Source organism: Phacochoerus africanus, chromosome 16 (genome assembly GCF_016906955.1).
Source record: "Phacochoerus africanus isolate WHEZ1 chromosome 16, ROS_Pafr_v1, whole genome shotgun sequence".
In the NCBI taxonomy this organism is placed as follows: Eukaryota; Metazoa; Chordata; class Mammalia; order Artiodactyla; family Suidae; genus Phacochoerus; species Phacochoerus africanus.
Genome location: NC_062559.1, coordinates 47,637,212 through 47,654,046, shown reverse-complemented (window position 1 = coordinate 47,654,046; position 16,835 = coordinate 47,637,212). Strand labels below are relative to the sequence as shown.

The 16,835-nt window shown below is 44.1% G+C and overlaps 1 protein-coding gene across 5 annotated transcripts in view; it reads left to right on the top strand.

The window, feature by feature from the left end:
• The first annotated feature begins 4,623 nt into the window (after positions 1 to 4,623).
• Positions 4,624 to 16,835, top strand: part of PALS2 (protein associated with LIN7 2, MAGUK p55 family member) — a 120,710-nt gene continuing 108,498 nt past the window's right edge. For 2 of the 5 annotated variants that reach the window (XM_047763405.1, XM_047763406.1), the window contains exon 1: positions 4,663 to 4,822. The gene's annotated coding sequence lies outside the window, so the exon portion shown is untranslated. Of the gene's footprint in view, positions 4,823 to 5,454; positions 5,505 to 16,835 lie in introns of those variants that run through there. The other 3 variants (XM_047763409.1, XM_047763408.1, XM_047763410.1) reach the window with 2 other exon arrangements.

Genomic DNA, 16,835 nt, shown 5'->3' with positions numbered 1-16,835 from the left:
TCAGAGAAGAAGGGTGGTCCTGGGTCATACAGTATCTGGAAAGTCGAAGGAAAGGACAGGTTTAAAGGGAGGGGCATGGAAGATAACTTCCTCAAACACTGCAGAGACATCACCTGCTTGAACACTATGCAAAGCCTCTCCCCCCACCCCCAAGACTCTAGTGTGTCTGGTTAAGACTCGAGGCACAGGAGTTCCCATCGTGGCACAGTGGAAACGAATCTGACTAGGAACCATGAGGTTGCAGGTTTGATCCCTGGCCTCGCTCAGTGGGTTAAGGATCCGGCATTGCCATGAGCTGTGGTGTAGGTTGCAGATGCAGCTCGGATCTGGCATTGCTGTGTGGCTATGGTGTAGGCTGGTGGCTACAGCTCTTATTCGACCCCTAGCCAGGGAACTTCCATATGCCTCGGGTGTGGCCCTAAAAAGCAAAAAAAAAAAAAAAAAGACTCATGACATAGCATTTCTCACATGAAATTCTAAGTGCTTATTATTCTCCACCATTGGGGTAATTTGATATTTTTAATTATTTTATTGCCAGCATTTACCGCTGATAAATGAGCGAATGAACGAACACATGAAGGAAAATGTCAGTTGCGGCTGTGCTGTGGTCAAGAGTCACTTCAGTTGAGAGGTGGGTGTGGAAGCCAAATTCCAGTGCCTCCAGTAAACGAGTGGGGGAAAGGAGTGTTAGGCAGATACGCTGAGATATATAGGCTGCTTTTTATTTTGGCAAGAAAGAAAAGCCAACCCCAAACATGCTAATTCTTTACTGCCCTTGTGTCAGGGAATGTTCTTTCTGGTAGGTAGGAGAAAGTGCTGCTAAGAATAACATTTCTGTTTATTTTGAGATTGTCTCTCGACCTAGTGGGATTTCAGAGTGATTTAGATTACAAACCTCTGACAGGTATCTATGAAAGCTAGATTAAAACAGTAATACACACACTCGACTGTGGTCCAAGGGCTTGTGAACCAGCGCCAGCTGGAACGCTTAGAGAAGTGCAGACAGCAATCTTTAGGCAGCCAGGTGAGACTAATCTGGGGAAGCTTTAGGAAGGAGTTAAGTTTAAGCCGTTTTGAAAGGGGACCATTCTAGTCAATTGGCAGAGTCTTACAGCACAGGATTAGGTATTCTAATTTGATTACTTGAGGTAATTTGGAGCCACCCCAATATTCTGAGAAGACCTGGCATAAAATGTGGTCTGAAAGATGACTCATTTCCATAGTTTTTAACTCTGGCTGCATATTAGAATTACCTGGAAGAGCTCTGAAAACTCCCGGCTACGCAGCAGAATGATTAAACCTAGAGGTGGGACCTGGCCATCAGTGTTTTGTTTTGTTTTTTTAAGTTGTCTGGGCAATTCCAATAACGTGAGAAGTACGGCTCTAAATGTAGGGAAAATTGCAAGCAAGGAAGAGAAAGACTAGAATTAGAAAGCCTGTCAAGAAGGCTGGAAATGGAATCTGACCTGGCTTTGTGAATAGAGATAAAAGGGAAGCTACATGAAGTATTCGAGGGGAAACCTTGGTTGGACTTCGTGGTGCATGTCAGTTGCAATTTTTCATAAAGCTATATTCCAGGGGCATCGCTGCTCTTAATACGATGGATTAGTTGAAAAACAAGCCAGTAGGCCTTGCTTTGCTAAGATGTGGGGCTTTTACTCTTAGCAAAATTCTCAAGTTCTGAAGTACCAAAGCAGGCCAGAAGAAAAAAGAAAACGATCAAATTGAAAGGACAGACACTTTCATTTATATTTGAAAGAGGAAATAAAGGCAATGATAGATGCTCTGAAATTAAGAGTCAAAACTCGGACTTTAAATTGAGTTACAGTTAGAAGAGATATTGAGCTATGGCAAAATTATGATTCCTTGAGAGTAACCTTGAAGGAAATGAACAAGTCAAATCATTAAGGACACGAAAGAGAAGGGTTTCCCCATCATGTTCAATCATAACAATCCCCTCTCCTGGAACAGAGAATTCATAACAGGTACGGGAAATGGATGGGTAGCACCTCAGAAATGATGACCTCTGAGAAAGGTGGGCCGGCAAGCAATGAGGAGAATTCCAATGTTCATATTAAATCACTTTAAATTTATTCTGGCATGTCCCACCTTTAAAGTTTAGAGGAAGGGCAGAATGTCATAAATTGGCACTATTATTTATAAAATGTAGTGTTTCATAATATATCATATTTGATAAAATATAGACACTGAAAGAGAAACTTCCCTGCCAAGAGCATCCTGGAGACAAGGATTGAAGACAGGTGTGGAGCAAAAGCCATTTGTCTGACTGTGAGGATGAGACTGAGTCTTACGAGCGTGAGACGCCTCCATCTAATAGCTGTCATTACTTAGAGGACAGACTTGGAACTGTAACTGAAAGGTAATTGTTCCTATACGCCTGCTCCCAACTTCTGGGTCCCTGGTACCTGCAGGGATAGGGGAGTTGGCCAGGGCTGGTCTCAGCTGTTAAGTCAGGAGGATTACATGTTATAATTTGAGGGACAGTCTCCCCATCTCTCCCTCCCTGACACTTCCTCAGTGAAATGCATCCTATTTTCAGGGAGTGGGGGTGGAGTAGGAGGTTAGTACATTGCTTCCACAAGACCCTTGAGAAAACAAAGGTGGACTCATAAGGGATCAGGAACATACCAGAAATGACCTTCATCCCCCTCCCTTGGAGGGGCTCGGGGCACCACCTGGTAGGAGAGGGTGTGGTGAGATTGGGAATCGGAAGAAGAGGATCAAAGTTGGGAGGTGTGGGTAGGGTGCAGTGGGAATGAGCCATTGGGTATCCTGTGGGAAGTAAACGGACCTGGGAAACAAGGAGGAGGAAAAGGAAGACGTGGAGGTTTTTCCTAATTCTGAGAAGAGAAACATATTTCCCTTCTGCATCCGCCTTGCCTCACTCTTGGGCACAGGGCACAGTCAACTTCATTTCATCCAACTGGCCTGACTATGAGGGAGGGGGGCTCAGCATGGGCCCAGAGTTACTCCGTATGCCTTAGTACATTCAGATGTCCTTAAATGCTTCCAATTTCCCTTCCTCAGGTTTGCTGTTCCAGGAAAGAAGGTTCTAAATTAATACTCGACAAACTCCCCCTGCATGTGGGTTTGCAAAATTAATGATCCTAATGGAAAAGTAAATTAATCTTTGATGCTTGGTTGAGGCTAAGAGAAAATGTTTTGGGTCTTAATACACCCCATCCATAGCTTTCTCTCCCTCCCTCCTGTGCTAGCCACAATGCAGTTTGAAAACTCCATCTCTGAATCCAAAGGGCCATGTTGCTAGCATTTAGCAAATACCTGGTTGGTGCAGGACAGTGCCACTGTGCCCAAGAGAAGCCAGGAAAGGCTGCATAGAGGAAGCCACCTGATGCGATGTTCCGCCCTTGTCACGTTTTACTTGCACTTTCTAAATTCCCGGTTTGAAAAGACTGCAGTAAACGTTTTGTAAAATGTAAACAACGCGTTCATAGCTTCTTCAATTTCAGGAAGCGGCAGCAGCTGACACAGCAGCTTTGCCAAAAGCCCCATCACAGGTCTGAGGGTTCACAGATCTCTTGGGATTTAGGGAGAGGTTAAGGGAATCGGAAGTTCTCAGACTGCCTGGCTGTGTTTTTCTACCAGAGCCTCTGCAGCACCGCATCGCTCAGTTCCTTTCAACTGAAAAATTAAATCTGCGCTCCTGTCAAAATCTGTCATCTGCACACCCGGACACTCATCCCAGTTCACCATGCACCCCGCAGAGGCAGAGTCCAGGTGGAAAGGGTGGCGCAGCCCCACTTCCGAGGTCTGCGAAAGCCGGGTGTCTGGTGGGAGCTCAACAACTGGTGTCCCAGGAGTGTTCGGCAAAGCCGGCTCCGGGGGTGCCACGGGCGCCTCGGTGCTATGAAAAGAGCTAGTGTCCGTCCATTTCCTCGGGTGTGCATCACACTCCCTGGCTGGGCCTCCGGGAGGAAATTCACGAAGGACACAGCGCCGTAGAACCTGCTGAATACATATCAAAACCAGAGGTGCGTGTGTGAAGGGGGAGGGAGGAGATTTTCCAGAGGCTTTTTTTCTTCGAGGTCTTTTTATCCTTTGGGCCCCACGGCTGGTGGGTTCTTTGAATGTAAACTCTTGAAAGGGGCTGGGAGGAGCCTCTTTTACGCCCGGTGGTGCCTCCTGCTCCACGGTAAATGCTGAGTGACAGCGGCAATTTCGGCCTGGAAGATCCGGTGGGGATTGGGTCTGGGGGACCCTCGCGCGCGCGCGGCTCGGGGCCGGACCCGGGAGCCCCGCGAGAGGCGGGCCGCGCGGTCGGGCCGGGGCGCCGTCTGCCGGCGCGGGGAGGGGGCTCCACCTGGTCGCCGCGCCGCGGCCGGAGGGGCGGGGCCGGCTTCCCCGAGGCGGTGGCGCCTCCTCGCGCCCGAGCGCGCTCCGCGGCGTCCGGCGCACGCGCGAGGCCGGGAGGGAGCGCGCCCCGGCAGAGGCGGGAGGAGGCGGAGGAGGAGGTGGCGGCGGCGGCGGCGGCGGCGGCGGCGGCGGCGGCGGCGGCGGCGGCGGCGGCGGCGGCGGCGGCGGCGGCGGCGGCGGCGAGGCTGGCCGCGCGCGCGGTGGTGGCGGCGGCGCCGGCGACCGGAGCCGGGCGGAGTGGGGCGCGAGGGAGGGGGCGGAGAGGGAGGGCGGCGCAGGGGAGCGAGAGCCGCCTTTCCAGTTCCCAACTACGAGCCGCGAGTTTGTAGATGGGGCTGCTCGGCGGCGCCTGCGGCTGAGGAAGAGCAGCGGCGGCCGGCAGACGGGAGCGGCGGCGGCGGCGCGGAGGCGGCCGAGGTGCGAGCCGGTGAGTTGCCGGGGCCCCCACGTCGCTCGGGTAACGGTCTCGGCGCGCGCGGGGCCGGCTGCGGGGGCGCCCTGTTGCTCACGGCTGCGGGCCACGCGGGGACCCTGGCCCGCCCCGCCCCCTCGGCACCTGGGCGCGGGCGGCGGCGCGGGCGGCGGGGGCTGCTCCGCTCGGGCCGCGCGGAAGGGACGCGCTCTGCCGGGCCCCTGGCTCCCGGGCTGCGGGCGGGCGGGCGGAGCGCGGCAACGTGCCTGGCCCATGCCGCCGGCCGCCCGCCCGGCTCTCGCCAGCGTGCTCCCCGGCGGGGGCCGGGCTGGGGCTGGGGCTGGGGTCGCGCGGGGGCCCCTCCGGGCGCAGGGCACCGGCGCGGGGCGCGGACCCCCTCTGCGGCGGGAGCGGTGGGAAAGCGTGAATGGAGGGCTGCGCCGGGGGCGGCGGCGGCCGTGACGGACACCTCCGGGGTCCGTCTCCGGAGGGGGCGACGCAGCCGACCTCGGGCCGCCTCCCCAGCCCCGAGTTGTTGGGGGAGGAGGCTTTCTGCAAGTCCTGCCGCTACTTCCGAGGCTCGAGACTCCGGTTGTTTGAGCAGAGTGCTTGGGGGCCGAGCACACGCGGCTCCGGAGGCGGTTGCGGCCGAGGCAGTGCTTTCCGATTCTGGGTACGCGTGTCTGGAACCCGAAAGGTGCTGGGGCTTTTTCTTTTTCTTTCTTTCTTTCTTTTTTTTTTGTTTTTTTGTTTTTTGTTTTTTTTGGCGGGGTGAAGGGCCAGGAAGGGAGTCGAGTCGACTGAGGGATCTCAGGGTCGTTGTGATGACAGGATGTGGATGATTGGTTGGTGGGTGTTTTTTGCAGAAGGATTTTTTTTTTTTTTTTTAACACTTTCTTGGGAGTTTCGTCTCCGTCTCCGCAGCTCCTGGGATTACAGCGCGTGATTCCATCCGTTCAACTTCCATCAGCTGGGGCATGTAAGAAGGGTTGGGGGCAGGCGAGGGACGGAGTTGAAGGTTGGTGGGGAATCTCAGGAAAATTCTCCGCCTGATTTACAAACAGCTGGTTACGTTTTACTCCTTTTCTATGCCTTTGGGGGGTGTTGGAATTTTATTTTATGCCTCCTGAATTGGCCTCCTTGTCATATGCCTTGGAACATTGGAGGTGCGTTAAACTGCTCTTCAATTGGAGTAGGATTTAGCAGCCATGTCTTCCCGAGAAATCTTTGAAATGGTCGTTCAGAAACTTATGCAGGTCGAATATTTCAGGCGAGGCAACACTCTGTTACCAATGCGGAGATAGTTGCGGTACATGTGTGAAACAGCGGATCTCACGCTGTTACTGCTTATTTTAGGCATCTGCTGTGCAGTTATGATAAGGTATCAGGCCTGATTATAGCAAACAACTTTCATGGGTTGTGTCATCCTGAGGTCATCTGGTATCTGAGATCTGTCATATATTTAAATGTATGTTTAAATACATGTTTGCACAATGTGTTACTTTTTAAGGTCTGTGCTGCTTTTAGTTTAGACTAGGGTTACATAATATACAAGTGGTAACACTTTTAATAGCTCTGGTTTTGTCCTGTAGAGATTGCACGCTAAATATCTTTATGAAAAAACATGTGGGGATCTGTGTGTGTCCTTTTCTGATTGATGCCACTGGGTTCCTTTTCCATTTGGAATTTCAAAATGACTCTCTTCTTTATATATTCTAGATTAAATGAGCACTGGAAAAAATAGGGCCTTCAGCAAGGCTGATACTTCTGTGGAAGACAGAATCATTTTTTGTTCTCTAGGCCAACTGTTGGATTTTTTTTTTAAACGAATCATATTTTTCTTAAACATTCGTGGGAGCAGTTTGCATTTTTCCTGAGTCTCATTTCAGGCTGAAATTGTTCCAGAAGACTACACAGCCTGCGTCTCTCTGCCTCCCCCCCTCCCATTTTTAGCTTGGGATAACCAAGAAAGTCATAATTACAGGACTCTGTGTGTTACCTGTACTGTTTTTAACTTGAAGCTGTTTGAGAACTTACCATGCCTTTGTATACGCTACCATTTAATAATGACTGGTTAGCAGAAGACAGCTGAGATTTTCATTAAATGCCCTTCGCATTTTTGACATCCAAGCTTTGTTAAAAGTAACATCAACAAATTCTTGATGAGAGTTACAAATAATGCAATATTAGTGCTAGTCGGAGACTCCCTAATTATAAAAATACCAAGAAAATAAATATTAAAATAGGCAAGAGGACCCTTTGGAACTTTTGATGTCACTTACTGTGTTATATCCTACCTAGTTCTAGGTGGGTATTTTTTAAGGAATATTTTGCAAGTTGGGTATAAGATTTTTTAGCGTTGGTGATAATTTTCTTTAACAAGGTGAGTCATTTGGTAAGTGGCTACACTTGTATCAGAACTCTACCTCAGGTAGATGTAGTTGACGTTCAAGGGATGCGCTGATATGTATTTCAGGAGGAATGAACACCTGAGCATTAGATAAAACAAATGGGTTGCTTGAAGATATCATTAAATTTTTCCTAAACATTCGTACAGGGAAAAACTGTGCTGGTTTGTTTTGCCTCTTGGTTCTTTCCTTCCAGAAACAGTGTTCACATTTATGAATATCATAAGAGCAGAGGAGCCTATGAGGTCTCTCTACTGACATGGCACTGGTATTAAATTAAAGGTTTGATTTTTTTTTTTTTTTTTTCCCGTTGTAGGGGCCAGGTTCTGCATAGAGTATTTTTGGTCAGACTCACAGAAGCTGCAATGATTTCCCTAGTCTTCCTGTTGTTTGTATGTGACCACTTGGGGGAGACTTTACAATTTAGGTTGACAGCCCTGTATTGCTCCCCCCGCCTCCCTCCCTCCCATACATGGCTGCTAATCATCCCTGGGCACTTTGCCAAACTGCTGGAAGTGTGTTGAGGAGGATGCACTCAGAATCAAGTCTTGATCAAGGCGTCTAAATGACTTTTATGTCTTTAACTCACAGCACACTCACAAAATACCACTCTTTATGGATTGTGTTATTCGCCGTCTACTTTCTGGTCTACAGCTATGTGGCTAACTAAATATCTAACATAGGGAAAAATGAGATTCATAAATAAATTAGAGCTTTCAAAGGTCTTACTCTACTGATATTAATCTTAGAAGCCATGCAGGTTTCCGTTACGTGCTTTGTGTACATAAATATTAGTGGTCTGGAAAGATCTGGAGAGAACACTGCTCTTCTGCAACGTGTACTGTATTCAGACCTCTTTAAGCTGATTGATTAGTCTCCTGTTTTAAAAAGCTTTCAGAGAAAGAGATACTGGTACAAGCATCCCTTGTACCTAATTTCACCACCAAGGGGAAGTTCTTCCTTGTTATAATAAAAGAGATAAGGTTAGAACTCGCAGCTTTGTTGATTGTTAAGCTGTATCTATTCTCAGGAGGTACAGTAAAGTCAGAAATAAGTTTAGTTTCTAATTTTCTCTTCTGACAGTATTTGACATTGTTAATGTCCAGTTCAGTAACAGTGAACTCAGCGAACAAAGGATGTTAGGTTTACAGTAGCTTGGAAAGATCTTAAATTCTTCTTTAACAACTTCATACAGTTTTGATTGTAGTAGACTCATTCACAGTATATAGTAAGCAGGATAGAATTTGAAGTCATTTATATCATCCTGTCATCCCAGATTCTTCTTGTATAAGATGGCTTTGCATTTTTTTTTTTTTTCTTAAAAAAAAATTATAATCTACCAGAAGAGTTCTCTTCTGCTTAGGAAATGTTCATTCCTGGCTAACCTCAACATTGTGTTAATGCTTGGGGAATAGTTTCTAAGAGTCTGTTAAAGTTAACGACTGATGCAAAGCAAAATGAGAAAGACAATGTAGTGAGTTTACCATAAAGCTCAAGTTATTCTCAAATCCTTTCCACTGCCTTCTAGTTCCTGTATATGATCTGATTTCTACTCAGTCTACCATTTTACACCTTTTCCTCTTAAATCAATTACTCCTTTACCACTTCTTTAGCATTCTCTCTTGTCACTATACTCCATCTACACTGTCCTTCCCCCGCCGCCCCAAAGTGTCATGGCTTACTCCTGACCTAGGACTGTTCTCTCTGCCCAGAATTCTCTTCCTAAAACCTGGCTCCTTTTCATCATTTCAGGTTTCAATTCAGTTATCTTCTCAGAGAAGGATTATTATTAACCACCCTGTCAGTGTAGCACCATCCTCTTTTCCCTCTATCCCATTACCTTAATTTTTTTTTCTGCAAACCATTTATCACTATCTGAAAATGTATTTTTATTTTTATTTATTTATTTAGGGCCACACCCACGATATATGGAAGTTCCCAGGCTACAGGCTGAATCAGAGCTGTAGCTGCCAGCCCACACCACAGCCACAGCAATGCCAGATTCAGGCTGCATGTGCAGCCTACACAACAGCTTATGGTAACACCAGATCCTTAACCTACTGAGCAAGGCCAAGAATCAGACCAGCATCCTCATGGATGCTGGTTGGGTTTGTTACCACCGAGCCACAATGGGGACTCCTGAAAATGTGTTTTTATATCTGTATACTCTCACTAGATTGCAAGCCTCAAGAACTTAGACTTTTACCTGGCACACAGCTGACATTAAATATAAATATTTCTTTAAAGAAAAAAAAAAAACCCAAAAAACAACCAATCCTGAGATTCTGTCCCTCCTAAGGCTTTGGTGTTAAAATGTTCTTTGAAATGGTGTGAGTAGATGATAGTTGTAGTGAGTGGGCCACTTCTGAGTGTAAGTGATAGTGGTAGTGGTTGAGGATAATAAAATGTGTACATGAAGGAAAGAAATAATAAAATGGCATGGTGATAATGCAGGAACTGAGAAAAATATTTACAACCTGTATTACAGATATAAGATTAACTTTCTTAATTTATGAAGAGTACCTGCAAATTGATAAGAGATCAGCCGTAAAGTGGACAAAGATCATGAACAGATGTTTCACAGAAAAGGAAATTCAAATAGTTCTTAAGCATGTGTGTCAAGACATTCAACCTCACGCACAATATAAGTATTACAAATTAAAACTGCCAGATACTGTTTTCACCTGTTACATTGACAGATCAAAAACAATTTGATAATACTTTTGAAGAGGATAGAGACCTCACACATTGTTGGTAGAAGTATAAATTAATAGAATTTGATGTGATTGAAATTTCTAAAGAGTACTAAGGTAAATAAATAGAAATATCTGGGAATATACATAAATTGGTGTAGGTGTTTTATAGGACAAGGAAGAGCAGACATTTATCTGAACACTAACTTGTGTTCTTTTTTGGCTTCAGTCATAAAATAAACCCAGGCTAGCGTGAAGACAGCAAGATCTAAACACCCTACCCTTCACCCCCTCACCCCAACCCTACACACACATAAAGGATATTCCTTTTAGGTTCAGAGTCAGTTCCCCTTCCCAGATCACCTTTTCTTTTACCCTAGTGCTGGTGAAGTTTGTTTTTAAATCGCTGAGCTTTCCGTATACTTTGTAACTTTTCAGAGCCTTGTACTTTGTTATCTACTTAGTAGCACTTAAGTACAGATTGAAGTGAACAGTGCTTAGTTTATTAGCTTTTGATAGCCACTTCATAATTTTATGCTTTTGGATAAAGCATAAAATCTTGTATAAAGTGATTTATAATTTTACTTGATAGTTGTACTTAGGATTTTATTGCAGTAAATGGTCGTAGAACACTTTTATAGTTGTTTATTATATAATATGGTATATTAATGGAACTTTACTTTTACATGGTTCTTTTGTTCTATAAAATATTGTTAGATCTTAGTCTAACAGTAAATGTTGTGGAAAGATGGGGAGACAGCTGAAAGTGGAACTTTCCTAGAAAAAAAAAATTGTGAGAAGGTGTGAGAAAGATGACTGAGCAGTTCAGGGCCCATGTACTTAAGAAAGGAAGAGTAAAGAGTGAGGGCGTAGATTTTGGAAAGTCTGTGGTTGGAGGGGTTACAGCTGGGGAGGAGTTTTAACCTAGGAAAGGGCTGTTAATTTAGTTGCATGCGTACTGTGAGGATACATTACATATTTTGTGGTATTTTAATTCCGTAGGTCTTTTGCCGTGAATTGACTCTGATGTAGAAATTCTCCACCTAGATGGGTGTCAGAATCCTTTAGAGTTATCCCACACCAAAGGGTTCTAATTTAGTAAGTCTGGTGTGGGGTCAGAGTACACTTATATTTTTAGAGTCTCCAAGAGCCAATACGTCCTACAGCATATTCTCTTTAATTATCAAATCAGTCAGCATAGATTTTAAGACATTGTACCACTTAGATAACTAACCCTAGAAGGTCTTTCTCAGCTTGGTCTCTGCTTCAGCCAGATGATAGCTCTACAAACATCTAATTGGTTTCCATTGCTTTGCTCCTTTTCATGCTATGTCCTTCCTTGCTCTTTTGTTTCTTCTCTGCTAATAAATGTTTACGCTTGCCTCCCCCCAATAAGCTCTCATCGGCTGGCCTCATCCACAATTTATCCTTTCAGTGCAGGACAAATTAGAACATAACACTGACACGGCTGTTAAGTGCACATCATATGAGGGGCTGATTCGTGTGTTTTAGCTCCTGAGTTGTGTGCATATATATATTCCCCTGTTTTACTGTTTGAACATCTTATTTTTTTTCTCTTGCTACCCAGAGCTTAGAACTTAGACGTAATTGGTTTAGTATCCTGATGGCGTCAGCAGTACAAGCTTACTGTGTTTTAGGAACTTTGCTAAGTGTTCTCCACACATTATCTCATTTTCCCATCAACAGTTTTTTAAAAAATTAAAAACAAATGATTGTATTAGTTTCCTCTGGCTGCTGTAACAAATTGCCACAAACTTGGTGGCATAAAACAAAAGTTTAGGATTTCCCATTGTAGCTCAGTAGAAATAGATCTGACTAGCATCCATGAGGACGCAGGTTCCGTCCCTGGCCTTGCTCAGTGGACTAAGGATCTGACATTGCCGTGAACTGTGGTATAGGTCACAGCCACAGCTCGGATCTGGCATGGCTGTGGCCGTGGCGTAGGCTGGCAGCTACAGCTCCAATTCAACCCGTAGCCTGGGAACCTCCATATGCTGTGGGCACAGCCCTAAAAGGTGTGGAAAAAAAAAAAAAAAAGTTTATTCTCTCACAGTTTTGGAGGCCAGACATCTGAAATCAGTATCATTGGGCCAAAATCGGGGTGCTCCCTCCAAAGGCTACAGAAGAGGGAGTTCCCATTGTGGCTCAGCAGTTACGAACCCAACTAAGATGCACGAGGATTCGGGTTTGATCCCTGGCCTCAGCTCAGTGGGTTGGGGATCCAGTGTTGCTGTGAGCCGTAGTGTAGGTCACAGACTTGGCTCAGATCCCAAGTTGCTGTGGCATAGGCCAGCAGCTACAGCTCTGATTCGACCCTAGCTTGGGAACTGCCATGTGCTGCAGGTGCAGACACTAAAAAGATAAAATGAAAAGACAAAGGCTCCAGAAGAGACTGTATCCCTCGCTGCTTCTGTAGTTTCTGATGGCTGCCAGAATTCCTTGGTTTCCGGTTGCATCACTCCAGTCTTCAAGAGCAGAATTCCAAATCTTCCTCAGTTCTAGTCTTCTCAGCACCTTTTCTTGGGTGTGAAAAAGAGAGAGAAATCTCTTTTTTGCCTCTCTCTCATAAGGACACATATGATGGCACTTGAGGGCCCCCCTATTGATCCAGGATAATCTCCCCATCACAGAATCCTTAACTTAGTCATATCTGCAAAGGCCCTTTTTCCAAATAATGTAAGCTTCCCAGGTTCTTAGGACTCATATGGATATAGCTTCTCATCTGATGATACAGTAAGAGCTAATGTCACAGTTATTTCCAAATTTTTGGAAGTTTTAGAAAGTTCTTTTAATACGGTAATGACAGATTACAAATTATAAGATATTACTATAAATAGTTTATTGCTATTTTGAGCTTAATGGTTGAGTTATTTTTCATTGGCTTTTCATTAACTATAATATTTGGAGTTTTGCTTACTAGCAAAATATTTACTGTTTCTTGGAGTTCCCGTCATGGCGAAGGGGAAATGAATCCGACTAGGAACCATGAGATTGCAGGTTCAATCCCTGGCCTTGCTCGGTGGGTTAAGGGTACGTCATTGCCGAGAGCTGTGGTGTGGGTTGCAGACGCAGCTCGGATCCTGCATTGCTGTGGCTGTGGTGTAGGCTGGCAGCTGTAGCTCCTATTCGACCCCTAGCCTGAGAACCTCCGTATGCCATGGGTGAGGCCCTAAAAAGCAAAAAAAAAAAAAAAAAAATTATTGTTTCTTATTTAGTTAAATAGTAATTTCTTGAAACTGGGTACTTTATTATTTTCTTATTCAAGATGGCAAGAGAGGTAAGAGACTGAGTTATAATTCTAGTTTTTCTAACTTCCAGCTCTTCTATTTTATTCAGAACACAGAGCTCTGTGTGATGCAAACAGTAAACTTGCCAGCAGAAATTCTGGTGTTACCATTGAATGCAGTGAACCTCATCTCTAAAACAGGGATTATAACATCTTCAAAGAGCTGGGATAAGCTTTTACTCAGATAATACAGCTGAAGTGCTTGCACAGAGTCTGGCCGGTGAGGGTCGGTATCATTTCCTTCTGTGACTCTCTGGTGTTGTACCGTGTTGTGTATACAGTGGATGATATTTGTTGAAGAAACATGTTTTCAGTTGCCTTTACTTGATTCATAAGTTTCACTTTTTCTTTCCAGTGTAAGAGTTATGTCTCATTTAGTAAATATTTTTAAACTTGCTTTTAAAGTAGTCCAATAAATATTAGATGCCGTTGACTGAAGTTAAGTCTTATTTTTATGACATTTCAGTGTGTTTACAAAGGAAAATTAAATATTGGGTGGAAAGATGACTGTGTGACCTCAAAGAGTCCTTCCACCATAGTCTAAAATTTTTACAAAATTCACGTAATTCTAATTTTTCCTCTTGCTTTCCCTCTAAAAGTCTAAATAGTGTTTAATAATATAGCATCTTGTTTTGAATGAAGAAAATGACCATGCTTGTAATGTGTTCGTAATAGTCCTGTATCATATAATAGGAATTCTTTAGTGTTTGGAGTGAGTGTCTTCAGGTGGATTTGTCTTTTTATTTTGCCTAGAGTATGTGTGTCTGTATACATTTAATAAAATGTTTTATGGGGAAATTTAACTTTACATGAACACAATTATTTGCCCTTTTATTCATCTATTTTATATCCTCCTATCTGGGACTTTGGTATTAAAAACTCAGGTAGGAGTTCCGTTGTGGCTCAGTGGTTAACAAATCTGATGAGGATGTGGTCCATGAGGACTTGGGTTCCATCCCTGGCCTTGCTCAGTGGGTTGAGGATCTGGCATTGCCATGAGCTGTAGTGTAGGTTGCAGATGTGGCTCAGATCTGGTGTTGCTGTAGTTGTGGTATAGGCCAGCAGCAGCAACAGCTCTGATTCAATCCCTAGCCTGGGACATCATATGTCAGAGGTGTGGCCCTAAAAAGCAAAAAAAAAAACAAAACCAAAACAACAACAAAAAACTTGGGTGGCTGACTTAGAGAAATTTAATTCATTGAATTTGTTTATTTTAGAAATTAAATGATGGTCATGCATTATTTTATAAAAGTTGATTCAGATATTTTTCATTTTATTTTTTAAATAGTAGCCTTTTAGAATGGGGGATAAATGAAAAAAAACAAACAAACCACGTTTTAAGAAGATTGGATACCCTGTGAGGCAAACAGCCAAAGCCATCACAGTATGCCATCACCATTCTTATCATTATGTTCTTGAAAACCCCAAGAGGGAAATTTTCCTTGAAGGATTTTAAGATGTTATGAGGGAAGGAGTTTCCGTCGTGGCGCAGTGGAAATGAATCCGACTAGGACGCATGAGGTTGCGGGTTCAATCCCTGGCCTTGCTCAGCCGGTTAAGGATCTGGCATTGCTGTGAGCTGTGGTGTAGGTCACAGATGCAGCTTGGATCTGCTGTGGCTGTGGCGTAGGCTGGCAGCTATAGCTCCAATTCAGCCCCTAACCTGGGAACCTCCATATGCCTCAGGTGTGGCTCTAAAGAGCAAAAAATAAAAATAAGATGTTGTGGGGGAAATAAGGTTAAGGAGTCTGAGATTGTGAATGAATCCTTTTAAAAAACTTTATAAACTTTTAACATCCTCCCAATTAAAATATTAAATATATCAAACAAATTATCGACATTTTATGCAGTGAAGTTTGGAAATCCTAGGTACTATACAGGTAGTTTCCATTTACCACTGCTTTCTTGAAAGAAATGTTTCAGGATTTCCAGTCTTGGGGTGGGGGACCAGGAAATGCCTCATAAATCCTAAGAAGCATTCAGAGCCTTCCTTATTTTCACTTAAAGGATACTGACCTCAACCTCTGTTTCTGTTGTTTTAGAAATAGTATAACTTGGATATTTGAGATAAAAACACCAACTTTTAGTAACCTTTATTTAACTCACTTAGTTGGCTATAGCCAAGTGGGTGTTTATAGTTAGTTCCTTTCCAGCCTTGGTTAACTTCATGCCAGTTTGCATCTGACTTGGCTCTGAAGTTGTCCTTCCATTCTCATCTCTGTTCTCTCCTTCCCAACAGACCATGATTCTAAATCAAAGGCTGGGAATTTGTTTTGTCTGTTTTTATCTCTTTTTTTAGAAAGAGTACCTCGCAAATATCTTCTCCCCCTTCTCTGCTGTCTCCTTGTTTCCCTTTTATCTTCCAAACCTGCCTCCCCTCTTTCCCAAAATATTTGCGGAAACAACAGTATCTCTCTACCAAAAGCAAATCAGAGTGTATGTGTGTATGTGTAGGTACTGGAATTTCACCTAATAAAACAGTTATGTTTTATAGTTTAAGGGAAGAAAAGGTCCCCCTTAGCCAAGCATTGTTCCATGATCTTGGGCAGTGTTTAATATTACTGAAAAAATTAGGAAACCTCACAAGTTAGCATGTAAGTATTGGTTTATTATGTGCAGCAGACTGTACATTCTGAAAGAGTTTAAGAAAATAAATTCTTGGGTGTTCCGGTCGTGGCTCAGAGGAAACAAATCTGACTAGTATCCATGAGGATGCAAGTGTGATCCCTGGCCTTGCTCAGTGGGTTAAGGATCCGGTGTTGATGTGAGCTGTGGTGTAGGCTGCCAGCTGTAGCTGCAATTCAACCCCAAGTCTGGGAACTTCCGTATGTCTCGGGTGCAGCCCTAAAAAGACAAAAGAAAAGAAAAAATAAACTCTCATCTGTAGGGAAGGACTTCCTAATCTCTTGATTGCATTAATTTTGAGATGAGCCTTAAAGATCCCTTTTAGCTCTAAAACTTGGATTCTGAAAAAGCAAGAAGGGGCCATCAAAGGATTAGACATTGAATAGCCAAAAAAAAAAAAAAAGAATATCATTGATGGGGTAACATGAGTGAAGGCATTTAGGTGGGAATGAGATATGTGGTTCCATATTTAGAAAGTAAGATCAGTGTAGTTTAGGACAGAGTTCGTCTTAGCAAATGGAGGAATTCAGTTGAACAGAGGGACAGACAGATTTTTTAAAGAGAAATTTAAGCTTTCCCGGATGGCAGAAAACCCCCCGAGTTTTTCTAATGCAGTTTAGTCATTAAACATGATCTGTGTCTTATGCTGAGTGGATCACAGTGAAGAAGAGGGCAGTAGGAAAAGACTCGCAGTGGTGATTTAAAGGTGAAGCGGTGAGAGTTTGGAAGACAGAGGCGGCAGAGCGAATGGCGAGTCCAGGGTGCGTCTAGGGAAATTATGAATTCACTGTGGCCCACCAAAGAGAATATAGAGGAATTTTGAAGTTTTTCAAGGGGGTTTCCTAGCAAAGGACAGCCTCTGGATTTTCAGGATTTGGGGATCTTTTCTCACAATACACCCTGATCTAGTTTTAAACATTCATTTAGGTTCTGTGGCATGTTCTTCTCAACTATATTTGATCTCTTTTATTATTATTAAAGGAAAGAATAGAAAA